Source organism: Mesocricetus auratus, unplaced genomic scaffold (assembly GCF_017639785.1).
Source record: "Mesocricetus auratus isolate SY011 unplaced genomic scaffold, BCM_Maur_2.0 Super-Scaffold_100023, whole genome shotgun sequence".
NCBI classification, from domain to species: Eukaryota; Metazoa; Chordata; class Mammalia; order Rodentia; family Cricetidae; genus Mesocricetus; species Mesocricetus auratus.
The window spans coordinates 4336696-4349091 of record NW_024429204.1 but is presented as its reverse complement, the minus strand read 5'-3'; positions in this window follow the sequence as shown (position 1 = coordinate 4349091).

Below are 12396 nucleotides of genomic sequence, written 5' to 3'. Positions count from 1 at the left end.
ATGGCTCCCAGCCATCTATAGGGAGATCCTAGTGAAGGCACATGAGTACAAAGTAGATGTGACCCCAGAGAGGGAGCTAAGAGCTAGGTTTGAAGGCCACAGTAAGGGGGTTGAACTAAGAGCTAGGTTTGAAGGCCACAGTAAGGGGGTTGAACTCTTTATTTTGAGTTCAATACAGGATCATTGGTTATTCATCCTCCCCCATTGACAGATGCTGGAAGATTAGCCCCAGAGAAGTCTGAGCTGGTTGATGGTCATGGCTCAGGTAGCATAAGAAGGAAGCTGGAGGGGTGGCTCAGTGGTTAGGAGCATTCGTCCTCTTGCAGGGGGCCGGGGTTCAGGACCCAAGACCCACATCGTGATTTAGAGTCATTGCAACTCCAGACTCATAGGATCTGGTGCCCTCTCCTGACCTCCACAGGCACCACGCACATAAACGCACACAAAGTAGAATGAATAAATCTTAAATTTAAAAAATAAGGCAGCCATAGCCGGGCTCCCTTCCTCCCTCCTTCCCTTCTTCTTTCTTTCTGTTCTCTCTCTTCTTTCTTTCTTACTCTCTCTCTCTTTTTTTTTTTTTTTACGAGACAGGGTTTCTCTGTATTGTTTTGGAAGCTGTCAGTCCAGCCCAGCCTTGAACTCACAGAGATCCGCCTGTCTCTGCCTCCCGAGTGCTGGGATTAAAGGCGTGCGCCACCAACGCCCAGTAAGATATCCCCGGCTTCATTTCAATGGGGATTCTCCCATTATCCCACCTCCCTAGTAATTTCACTCTTGTGTCATGAAATACATTTAAAAATATTCATTCATTCATTCATTTATTATGCCTGCATACCAGAAGAGGGCACCAGATCTCATTACGGATGGCTGTGAGCCACCATGTGGTTGCTGGGAATTGAACTCAGGTCCTCTGGAAGAACAGTCAGTGCTCTTAACCTCTGAGCCTTCTCTCCAACCTGAAATACATTTTTTTAAACATTGTTTCAAGTGATCGAGGAAGTACATTTAAAGATTTGGTGAACGGTTGTGCTGGCTCACACTGGTAGGATAGGCTGAAGGGGCATACGCAGAACGGTCATGAGCCCAAGGCTAGCCTGGGCTACATTATTGCTGGGCGTGGTGAGGCAGGTCCTAGTACTTGGGAGAGCAGCCATAGGTGGATTTCTGGGATGTCGGTGATAGCCTGGGCTGCATAGTGAGATGCCTCAAATCAAAAGAAGACAAAAGAGCAGGTGGGATTGTGACCCCTTCACACCAGAGGGACAAGGCTGAACGTAGACGGAGTTGTCTGTCACACCTGGCCTCGTAGCCGGTTAACCCCAAATGAACACACGGAGGCTTATATTAATTGTAAACTGTTCGGCTGGTGGCTCAGGCTTCTTACTGACAGGCTCTCTCTTAATTATTAACCCGTAACTATGTGATTCCACACGGCCTCATCTCACCGGAGAATTCCCGGTATCCTATCTTTCCGGTAGCTGCCCGGCGGTCTCCCTGGTGGTCTCCCTGGTGGTCTCCCTGGTGGCTTCTCTCTGCGTTACTCTTCCCAGCATTCTCCTAGTCCGGTAGCCCCCACCCATACTCCCTGCCTGGTCGATCAGCATTTATTCATCAGCCAGTAAGAGAAACATTATATTCACAGTGTACAGGACATCCCCCCCCCATCAGCTGAAGTCATCAGAATCTGCTAAAACTCCTTAAGGACAAGCTACAGACACAACCCCTTGCACTATTAGCACAAGCACAGCCATGGGCTCCAATGTGGAGGTGGGGGTGGCTATCCGTCACATGAGATTACATCCATGAACACGCCCACTCACTTTGGCTGGCACCCAGACAGACCCTCCTCTGGGACAGAGGGTGCCAACGTCCCAAGCCAGGCAGAACTTGCCTGGTCCCGATGTCAGCAGAGCTGGGTGCCAAAGACGCCCTCTTCCGCTCCTCCACCGGGCAAGGCAGGTACAGGCCAAGTCCATTCACTAAGCCAAAGCCACAAAGGTATCCATCTAGCGGTGGGATCAACACAGAGTGGGTAAACATTAAACCCCAAATTATGCACTCAACAGGGCTTTAAGTCTGTTGAGAGGGAATCCATTGAAGGAGAGGGAGGCCCTTGAAAACGGACTGCGGTTTCTCTGAGAAGTAGGGTATAGGTGGCTCGGGAAGTCTTCCTTCCTAGGGCTGGGAGTACAGCCCAGCGGTAGAATTGTGCGAGGTTAGGGTTCGATGCCCAAAAAGCAAACAAAAATGTATTTAGTCTATTACGTGTGTGTGTGTGTGTGTGTGTGCATGATATGTGTGTAGTTACATGTGCCTATTGCACATGCTGAGTGATCAGATACTACTTTGGGGAGCCAATACTTTTGCTATCCTATGTCTAGCCCTCCCTATCCACTAAAGGCTCACCTCCTGTCCCATCTCCAAAATCTAGATGAGAGACTGAGGAGATGATGGCTCAGGGAAGAGTCTCTCTGAAGGCTTGAGGGCCAGCCCTGGGGTCCCCAGGTCACACGTAAAGACCAGCAGGGATGACAGTTCACCCGGAATTCAGAGATGGGAGGGACGACTCCCTGGCAAGGTGATTAGCTAGATTAGTCAAATTGATGGGTTCTAGTTCAGAGGCGGATCGTCCCTGCCTCAGTACCGTGGAGAGATGGAGGAAGGCATTCAGCATCATGCGCAACCAGGACCATCCCTCCGAGCGGGCCACTGCGGGAATGTTCTGTAGGACACGTCTTTGGGGGCTGGAGCGATGGCTCAGAGGTTAAGAGCACTGGCTGCTCCTCCAGCGGTCCTGAGTTCAACCCGGCACCTACATGGTGGCTAACAACCATTTATAATGAGATCTGGTACTCTCTTCTGGCCTGCAGGCAGATGTGCAGACAGAACACTGTATACATAATAAATACATTTCAAAAAAGACACATCCTAGGGAGGCAGAGGCAGGTGGATCTCTGTGAGTTCGAGACCAGCCTGGACTACCAAGCGAGTTCCAGGACAGCCTCCAAAGCCACAGAGAAACCCTGTCTCGAAAAACCAAAAAACAAAAAACAAAAAAAAAACAAAAAAAACCCACACACATCCTGGCCTGTCCATCATCCACGAGCCTGCTTGTCGGTGAAAACTCTCTCCCCCTTCCCCTCCACCTCCCCACCATTAGGTATTGCCAATGAAGTTGCCTGCCAAGGGACGGGCACCTCACCCTGTCAACCCACTGTCCTGGGACCTCCAGTACCTAAGAACATAGTCCCCATTTCCAAATTAGCCCTCAGCCGCTCTTCTGGGCTGTCAGCTCCTCAGATATTTCCAATGACCTCATCTTTTTCTTTCTCTCCTCTTTTCCTGTTTTGCGGTTTTTAGACAAGGGTGTCACTGTGTAGCCCAAGCTGGCCCAGAACTTACCATATAACAGCCCAGGCTGGCCTTGACCTCTAGGCAATCCTCCAGCTTCAGCTGAACCCCCCCCCAGGCCTGGCTCAAAACCCTCTGCCTCTTTTTACTTAGGGGGGACCAACTTGGCATTGGTGTGGGTGCTGGGATTCAAGTCCTTCAGTGGCCCTTGTGGTAGGTTCTCAAGTCCAAGGCCAGCCCTCTACAGTTCAACAGAACTGAAAAACTGGAAGAATCGGAGTACGGTACGCGAACAGAGCATTTGCCGAGCGGGAACGAGGCCCTAAGTTCCAGCCCCGGGACCAGGAGGGAAAAAAAACAATCCAACAATCAAACACGGAACTCTTCTGGAATGACAGCCTTCTCCCTTTGGCCTACTGGCAGAGACCACTCCAGGCTGAGCTTGGAGATGTCGGCAGCTGCTGGCCCACAGGATGTTACCTCACGTGAGCCCTGCTGCTCCCTCTTAGCCCAGATGTTGGTACGTCAACAGCAGCTGTCACGCTGAAGGCCTATGGGTGTGGAACTGAGATGGTGAGTCACGTAAGGGAAGACGACGGGAATGCCGGGAAGACCATCCAAGAGCAGCGTCCCTAGGGCAAGAGAAGTTTCCACGGGGCCAGAGTCTCAGAACATCAGCTCTGAGAAAGAAGCTCTTATGCGTCTCCCCCAACAAACGGTCCAGCTGGGCACCAGGGCAGCTGACTGCCTTGAGTGACAATAATCTTATCTTCCAGTCCCGTGAGGTCTTTGGGAAAGAAAGATTTATGTATTTGCGTATCTTCCGTGTATGTGTGTGTGAGTGTCTGAGTATATGTATGCTTGCCACACGTGTGTGCAGATTAACAGAGCAGTTCCAGGCACACCTGCCCACGGGGAGACCCAACCACGGGTCCTCCTCCTCGAGATCAGCAAGTGTTCTTAACTGCTGAGTCATCTCTCCACCACCACCCCCTCTGAAAATTTTATGAGACAGAGCATGTGCAATTAAGGGAGAGCATGGGCACACGTGTGCTCTGACATGTATGAACGTCAGAAGACAATTCTAAATAACCCCGTTCTCTCTGTCTACCATGGGTTCTGGGGGAATTGAACTCTGGTCTCTGGCTTGCACAGCAAGTGCCTTTACCTGCTAAGCCACCTGGCTGGGCCCCATGGGAATCTTTAACAAACATCCTGGGAGGGAAGGTGATCCCCAAGGGGAGAAGGGCGTGGCACTTCTGATCCTGCAGCTACAACCAACTGTGCTCCTTTGGCATCCTGGAGGCTGCTCCTGTTGGGCGGGGTCTAAGATCTGGAGGGTGGAAATGAGTGAGTCTTCCTTTGGCTTTTGGACTACTCAGACGTTGAGGAGGGATGGGAAGTTTATGCTCAAATAAGCAGAGTCATTTCTTTGTTAAGATTTGAGAAGCATGCCAGGAGGTGGTGGCGCACGCCTGTAATCCCAGGCAGATTGGGAGGCAGAGGCAGGCGGATCTCTGCAAGTTCCAGACCAGCCTGGTCTAAAAGAGCTAGTTCCAGGACAGCCTCCAAAACCACAGAGAAACCCTGCCTCGAACCCCACCCCCCCCAAAAATAAAATAAAAAACATTTTAATAATCCAGTTTTATCAATCAACATTTACCATATTAAAAGTTACTGCCAAGAGCTGAGAGTGTCATAGAGTATGTGTTTTCATTCACTAGGTTTGACTCCCTGTACTACAGAAAGAAAATCAAATTGGAATTAGGATGCATAAAGTGTATATTCGTTTGAAGACTAACAAGAATAAAACAGAGTGTGGTGTGCGCACCTGCAGGCCCGGCACTCTGGAGACTGGGGGAGGGGGAGGGGAAGGGGGGTCAGGAACTTCAGAGTAGCCCGAATTACAGGGAGTTTGTCTGAAAGAGCAGCAGGAAGAATGCACACTGCTCTCCAGAATTTGGTTCCAGCACCCACATCCAGTGATCCACAAGGATCTGACATCCTGGGATCGAAGGCTCGAGCACACGTGTGTGCGCACACGCACACACACACACAACCTGACTTAAGAGAGCAAAGAAAAAAAACTCTGGCACCAATAACATGTTCATACCAATTGTGTCTTAATTTATTTTTCTTCTTGCTTTTTTTTTTTTTTTTTTTTTTGCAGTTCTAGGGTTTGAGCCCGGAGTCTGTCACACGCTACTAAGCAAGCAGTCTATCTATGCAGCTCTGTACCCGGCCCCAGACGACTGCGCGCTAAGCTCACACAAGGGTCACTGACAGGTACCCAGCTCCGGTTCCCAGCTCTGTGCACATGCAGGTATGTAAAAATCTGCATGTTGGTGTCTTGCTTCCCTTACTCGGAGAGTCATCTGTGTCAGGGGGCCTTACTCATCCCATCACGCTGCTAATACAGTCCCTGTCTTCACGACCACGCTGCAAACATACCCCCACCGTATTCACCGCCGTGCTGTAAGTGCCCCCCCCCATGTCACACTATTTAGGACGTAAGACTAGGGACTGCGGTGACCAAGGTTGTACATGTCATGCTGGTACGTGTTTTGGTGAATAAACTCTGCATTTCTGTGGCCTGGAGTCACCTAGTCTCGGCTGCGCGTTTGTTCAGCTTCACTGGACTCTGCTAGGCAGCCCTTCCGAAGCAGGGTGTAGGCAGTGAGTCACCGTGGAGGCTAAACAGGGTCCAGTCCTGTTCTGAGTTCGTGCTTCCAGGATAGGACCTATTCCACGCCCTGTTCAACATTCAGCACCGGCTAGCATCCCTCAGGGATCACTTGTGGATTAAGAAATTAGTTAAGCAAACAGCTGGAGTTCACGGCATGCAGAGAATAGCGCATGGGCAGTGTCCGGGGCTGTTACCAGAGCTCTCCCGGTGACAAGACGGTCTCTGGGAAAGAGACAGAGAGTGCTGGCCTCCCACGGGCAGCCTGCACAGAGGGCTCTGCCTCTCAGTGGCCGATGCTGGATTGCACGCAACCAAGGAGGAAGCTGTCTCCCCATTCCAATTCGAAACAGTGTTGGTTTCCCAACGGCTCCAAAGAACACCCCTTGGCTCCCCCACTCCTGCCCTAATACGTGTTGTAGTGGACCCTGGTGTCCCTTGTGGCCTGGGGGACACCCAGGTGCTACCAGCTCTGCCTCCCGAGAGAAGCTGCTGAAGGCTAGTTACCACTTTGGTGAGGACATCCGCGTCCTCATTTGAGAACTTCCCCAGAACAGGGGCTGAGGCGTGTAGGTGACTTCTAGGCCAGAGGACCAGTGACATCATCAGAATCAGCTGGGATAAATGTAAGGGGCAGGGCAGGGCAGGGGCGGTGCTCCGCGGGGGACAGTGGCAGGGACCATTGTGAGACCCTTGCTTGCACCTAGAGGCTCTTGAAAGAACTTGTGGGAGCACGGGGGACCCCCAGCAGAACACGGCAGCTCTCAGCCCTCATGCAGAGAAAGAATGTGGCTTATTACACGCCTTCAGAGGCCCTTCTGGACCCGAAAAGGGCTTAGGCCTTGCTTCCCTTAAGATCTCATTTGCTCCTGATTTTGCAAACAGATGTCTTTTACATGAATAGAACTGGGGTGCTGTTTCCCTGAATATTCTCAAAGCCCTTCTTCATACACTACCAGAGGCAGGGTTTGGATGAAGGAGCATGGCCACCAGCGAGAAAAGCCTCCTGTACGATGTTGCCCATCTCTCAAATAGTGACTGCCATGGCAGGAGGGGCTGGGGGCTGGGACACAATCTTTCACCCCTTCTGACTCTCTCCCTGCTAACCGCTGCCAACCACCAGCCTGGGGTCTGTGTGAACCCCCAGCCTCTTGAACGGCTTGCCTTCACTTTGGGACCCATCCCGAGGTCACCCAGTTTCTGTCACCTCCCGGAACTGCTTCATCTCCCCTATCTTAGGTTCGAGAACCCTGCTACTCCCTAGCTTCCTCCCTCCCCTGATAGCACACTGGCTTTTTTAAATTGTCCTCGGGACAAGCCTTGCTTCTCCCAGGGCACAGCCTCTTCCCGCTGTCCCGAAATTCCAGATACCGGGACCCGTGGGAGGAGACAGGCCCAGGACAGACGTCAGACTGTGCACAACCCTTCCCCCTCACCTCTTTCTCCGTCCCGCCTCACGCGGAGTCCTCTCCATTTAGCTGCTTGTACCCATTGCTCAGATCTCAGCTTTAACACCGCATCCCTGAGGACGACCGCTCCAGTCCACCTGAATGATGTTTCAGAGTGGCCGTTCTGTGTGCCCCAGAGTCCCTGCCACGGTGTTATCCGTTCGTCTGCACGGCCAACTTACCCTAGGACTTCAGAAGTGAGACAATTCCAGGCGAGGGACCGGGGGCAGCCGCTGAGGGCACAGAACGCTGCGTTGACACGTAATCGATGCGTCCGTATGCCGGGGCCCCGCAGGCTTTGCTTTATGGAGGCTCTAGAGTCTTTCCTCTGCCTTCCTCAGGGTTGACTCTGTGCTCAGGCTTGCTTCCCTCACCCTGCGGAGGAGAGCTACCAACAATCATCACCGTTACCTGTCTCCTAAGTGACATCTGGAGCAGAGGCAACATCTGCCAAGCAGTTATCGAGACAGTCTTTCTGGGTGTGGTGGTTCAATGTCTGGAGCAGGAGAACCAAGAGTTGGAGGCCAGTCTGGACTACATAGCAGGATCCTATCTTAAGGGGAGGGGAGGGGAGGAGAGGAGAGAGGAAGGGAGGGGAGGGGAGAGGAGGGGGAGGGGAGAGAAAGAGGGCCAGGGTCCTTTCTGATCACAGCAACTGATGTTCCGAGCTCACTCCCAATTGCTGTAAAAGGTCACTGCTATCACCGGGCTCAGCAGGTCCCAAGAACTTACGTGGGCAGAATATCTCAAAGCCGCAGCCTCCCTGTGGCTTTTGTCTCTGAGGCCAGGTGGCTGTGGCCCCTCACCCTCTGTTGTACTTGACCAAGTTGTAGCTAGCTGGTGTGAGATGCAGCCTGTCTATCTTCAGGGCTCCCTGGGGGGTGACAATCCAGCTACTCACAGGACCCCCTGAGCCAAAACCTCATGACTTCTTAGAATTACCGGCCTCCCCGCTTACCACCGGGCTAGGGGAACCTGGGATACCTCCAATTCTCTCTTCCTTGGGAGTTTAAGTATCAACGCACCTGAAATAAAGCAAATCTTCCCGAGGGCCTGCCACACGGGTTATTTGCTGTTCTTGTTGTTCTAACAAAATACGTGAGCGTGATTTAAAGGGTGGGAGCATTATTTGGCTTGCGATGTAAGGGGGTGTACTTTCTATCCCAGTGACTGGGGTGGTCTGTCCACAGAGGCCAAACCTTACAGAGTGGTTCATTTATTGCGATGACCTCTGCAGAGAGCTCAGGTAGGAAACAGGGTCTGCCCATAACCCTCCCAGGCCCATCCCCGGTGACCCTCCTCCACCAGCTGTGCCTCTTGTCCCCCTCCCAAAACAGTCCCACATCTGGGGACCAAGTGTGCGGATGGTGCTATAGACTAAATCGTATTCCTCCAAATTCCTGTACTGAAACCCAAACCCCCAGAGTAATGTATTTGAAGATCGGGAATTTAGAAAGAGTATTTATTGCTGAATGAGGCTGTAATAGGCCTGGCAGAAATGAAGACATTCTTGTTTTTGTTTGTTTGGTCAAATTTGCCTTACGGTGGTATCGCTGCTCCCGTGAGGGCCAGCATCAAGCAGTCACTGTGATCTCCCCGAACAACCATTGAGAAGAAATGCCCAACATTGGCTTTTGCCGTCCAGTGCAAGCTGGCTCCAACCTACCCTGCTCATCCTCCTCCCCGCCAATGGCAGGAACAAAAAAACCTTTAGTAGCACATTGCATGGTGGTATCTTTCATAATAAAATAGGATTTTCCTAGTTTGCTGTCCCCAACGGCTACACACACCCACACAAAACCATATACACACACTCAACATACATATACACACACATGTACATATACACACGCACATATACATTCACAAACACACTCACAGACATACACACATACAAACAAATATACGTATATACGCATACGCACATATACATATAGACACATACACATTCATACACATACTCATACATATACATACACATTAACACACATACATACACATACACACCACACACATATGCATGTATACACACACACATATACATATACTCACATACACACACACAAGTTTAGCCATGAGCTCTGCTGCTCTTATTTTTCAATTTTAAGGCTCTGTGACATATTAATAAAACATAGGAAACAATAGTACAAACAGTCTGGCCTTCCTTTCAAAGGCAAAGAGCTCCCCACGAGGGCCACCAAGAGGAAGAAAGATGTTTCCCACCAGGCTGGGGCATCTGCCTTTCTCAGGTCCCCCCCCCGCCCCCGTCCCCCCCCACCCCCGAGGTTACTTCAGTCATGCAAATGAACTATTTCCCAGAAACCCTGGCTTTCATTCCCATTGTTTTCCTATCACACTGCAATCCACTCATGGAAATATGTGATAATTTCATATCCATCACGGGTTTCACGTCTCTTCCCGGAGCAGTTTTTAAAGTTCTTGGAATTCTTGTCTGAGCATCTGGCTCCGGGAGCACAAACTTGAATCGTTCATTGGACATCTTCCACTCCAGCTCAGGGAGTACAGGACTTGTGTCCTTGGAGCCCTCTCCTCCCATCTACTTCTGGCTGCAGCTGACCCTGCTTCCTCGGGCAGTGGGCAACATCTGCATTTCCTTTTCTCTGAACTCCATCTTCCCTGAGTGGCAATGAGCAGAATTCACAGAGAACCCTTGCCCCCCCTCTAAACATTTCGCTGTTTTTCAGTCCCATTTTTCTGCGTAGATCTCGTCGGACTCTACTCCTGCCTTAAGCTCTTTTTTTTTTTTTTTTTTTTTTTTTAGGTTTTTCGAGACAGGGTTTCTCTGTATTGTTTTGGAGCCTGTCCTGGAACTAGCTCTGTAGACCAGGCTGGCCTCGAACTCACAGAGATCAACCTGCCTTAAGCTCTTAGCTCCTGCTGCTGCAGTCAGACCCCACTTCCTAAGAAAGCCAGGTTAGGGAGGGAGAAGTTGGCCATTACGACAACGTCTCCCAGGCAGAGCTCTCCGCTCTCAGCACCCCTAGCGAGAAGCCGCTCCTGGGCGCAGTCTGGGAGCCCGAGGCTCAGATACTCTGCTATTCTAGTCTTCTTGGGAGTCTACCCTAGGGTCACGGGGATGATGCTGCACACGTGTAGCTAGGTAATTGCAGGAGGATCTTCCCGGAGTATGGAACTACTTTTGCAGAACTGGGATGGAGCAGATGTACAGGTGCCAAAACAGTCAACTGTGTGCATCTCTTTCCCAATTCCACCTGCCACCGTGGGGCTGGTGACCAGTGCTGAGTACGCCGGACGCCTTGGCATGCACGTCAAGGAGGAAGAAACGAAGGAGAGAAGGAAGCAAGTATGGGGGGGGGAGAAATCCACCACACAGGGGGTATTCATCCCAAAGAAAACACAAAACACACCGGGCAGTGGTGGCACACACCTTTAATCCCAGCACTTGGGAGGCAGAGGCAGGTGGATCTCTGTGAGTTCGAGGGCAGCCTGGTCTACAGAGCGAGTACCAGGACAGCCTCCAAAACAATACAGAGAAACCCTGTCTCGAAAACCAAAAACAAAAAACAAAAAAACAGGTAGGCACCTCTCCTATTCCCTACAGTTCCTTCTCACTTTTCCTTAGTGAATCTACGTTCCCTCTGTTTTAAGGAAATAAAAATTAATTCTGCTTTCAAATCTTTCCCGACGTAACTGGGTGTGGTGGCCCACATCTGTGAGCAAGGGGATGGATCATCACGGGTTCGAGGCCAGCCTGAAGTACAAGTACATGTTCTGCCCAGGTGAGGCTCTGCCTGGCCACCTCCAGCCTAGGTAAGGATCGCCAGTGGGCACAGCTGGCTGACCTCACCAGGACGGGCTGCTCGTGTTGACAGGTGAGCCTCCTGTCTTCGATCTACACTGTCCTCTCTGTGAATCTGTCTCTAATAGCACCTCGATCTACGGGCAGGGCTCTCTGCTCCCGGCGGTCCCCACGTGTCAGGGTCAGTACACATAGAGACTTCAGGGCGCGCGCAGCCTCCCAGCCACTCAACGGTAGTGAGGAGAGCAGAATTTTTAATCAGCTGCCTGGGAGGCTAGGATACGCCCAGCCCAGCTCTGGTCTCCATCGACCTGGCAATTGGAATCTACCGAAACAAAAACAAACAAGCAAACAAACAAAAAACAGCAAACACTGATAGGCTTTTTCAGCAGGGCTGAGGCTAAGAGATTGGGAGGCCAGGGCCGTTCTGGGGCTGACAGCAACACCTGGGGATCCATGCTCTGTCTCTCTCCAGTTCATACAATATGGCGTCTGGCTGACTTTAACTACCCAGGGACGGGAAGGCTGGCTCTGAGGTACTGGAGGGGATGAGCTAATTAGCTGCCTTGTGAAAAGCCTAATTGCACCTCATTTTCTCCTTTGTCATTTTCAAACAGAGCACAGTCTTCCGGGCAGGAGGGTGAGATGCTCCCAGCTGCCCCTAATCAAAGGTGAAACACCACCATTCCCCAAGTGACTCGGGGTGACATCCTAACTCTGCTCATCCGTGGACGCCTCCCTCCCATCTCCATGGCTCCAGAACTACACGGTAGGAATGAATCACCCAGGGAGCTTGTTAAGCAGCCGAAAGTTCTGGGCATCTGCCCCGCCCCTCCAAGCCCAGCTGGTGCGGGGTAGGGGTGTAGGAATCCCCTCATCTAACCAGCTCCCTGGGTGAATGACTTCAGGGCGCTAGCTTTAAGTGCAAAAGTTGTTCTATGAAATGTCCGCCCCGATGCTTCCCCGAAGGGATTCTTCTAGAGACACAGTGAATCAGCGTTTTCCTTCCCACTTGGTGAAAGCAAATACTGTGTCTCAGAGACCAAACCAAGCGATTCAGCTGGGGAAAGAGAGTATAGAAGGGGCCATCTGGTCAACCTTACTTCCTGGGTATGGTGAGCCTGCAGGCAGCA